The following is a 1,300-nucleotide window of genomic DNA, read 5'->3' as shown; positions in this document are numbered from 1 at the left end:
GTTTCAGATAATACACACACACACACACACACACACACAGCTCAAATTTATCAGTTTAATAAAGGTGTCTATTTTCACAATAAAAGTTTTCACATTTTAAAATGAACTGATGTTGCTTCGTTTTGTTCGCTGCTCTGGGTTTGGAAGAACTGAAGCTTTGTGTTTAAAGGGGCAGTACCATAAAGTTGTAGGACACATGAGAGAAAGGAGAACAATCTAAATCAAAGCAGCAGAGGCAGAGAGATCCTGATTTCTGGTCCCTGGTGTCTGGATCCTACATTTCCCATGTGCACCTGGATAGCATCTTGGATAGCAGTGGCCCATGTCTTTTGAAATACTTTTTTGTAACACAGACTTCCTGTTATAAATTTGTAACCCTGATGACATCACTATGACATCAGCAGCAGCAAAATATGAAGATTCAGGGCTGCGGTTGAAAAAGGTTTTTCTTTTTCTTATGAAGGTTGAAACTGATGAAATGAGCTGAAGTCTCTGAGCAGCACCATGATCACAGCTGCTCCACTTCTCTACATGAGGAGGAAAGGAGCTTCAATGCTTCCTATCTTATCTCCTTTAGCAGAGGAAACACTGGACCTTCCTTTAGGAAAGGAAAGGAGAAATTCTGTCCCACAAAAACGATGTAGGATCGAGTTTGTTGTACAATGTGAGGATGCAAAAGCTCTGTGCAATATATTTCATTATTTTCAATACTTCTTTTTTGTTTTAGTGTGAATGCTATTACTTATTTTTCTGTTTGCACATTATGTAAATATCTTTACAAATGCAAGTCCTTATAATGTACATACCTTCTTATTTATGGTTGATTTGTTATTTTTCTACTTTATACTATTATTATTGTTTTTTTTTTTCTTCTACCTCGTTTGAAGTGAATTTCCCCAGTGTGGGATAAATAAAGGTTTATCTTATCTTATCTTATCTTATCTTCCCCACAGTGACTCAGTGTTCCAACTGATGGAATTCCTTGTCTGATCCACTGAAACCCAAATCCATAAATATAGATTTATTCTCTTTAAATCCAGTCAGGAGTCGTCATGAGGAACAAGCAGATTTAATTTATATTTAACAATATCATCATGATAACAAAATACTACAGTCTATACATAAATGTTGTTTCACTAAGTCTCATCCCAATTTGTAAAGCACTAAAAATGAATTTTCTCATCTAAACAAATGTAAAAAAAAATGTCAAAAGCCTATGCCAGGAATCTCTATATACTTATGTCTGAATATAATTTATTCTGGCGTCTTTATTGTCTCAACTTTCTCTATTTGTATTTTT

General features: G+C 34.7%; 1 protein-coding gene across 2 annotated transcripts in view; it reads left to right on the top strand.

Moving 5' to 3' along the window:
• fbxw4 (F-box and WD repeat domain containing 4) overlaps positions 1-102 on the top strand; it is a 48,713-nt gene extending 48,611 nt beyond the window's left edge. Inside the window, exon 10 of one of the 2 annotated variants that reach the window (XM_087179178.1) lies at positions 25-102. The gene's annotated coding sequence lies outside the window, so the exon portion shown is untranslated. Of the gene's footprint in view, positions 1-20 lie in introns of both variants that reach the window. The other variant, XM_087179177.1, reaches the window with a different exon arrangement.
• The last annotated feature ends 1,198 nt before the right edge of the window (positions 103-1,300 follow it).

The sequence above is a fragment of the Seriola lalandi genome, unplaced genomic scaffold (assembly GCF_002814215.2).
Source record: "Seriola lalandi dorsalis isolate HSWRI2012SDOR001 ecotype SW California unplaced genomic scaffold, Sedor1 jcf7180002054795, whole genome shotgun sequence".
Classification (NCBI taxonomy): Eukaryota; Metazoa; Chordata; class Actinopteri; order Carangiformes; family Carangidae; genus Seriola; species Seriola lalandi.
Note: the sequence above shows the minus strand (reverse complement) of the source record. Positions and strands in the feature narration are given on the sequence as shown.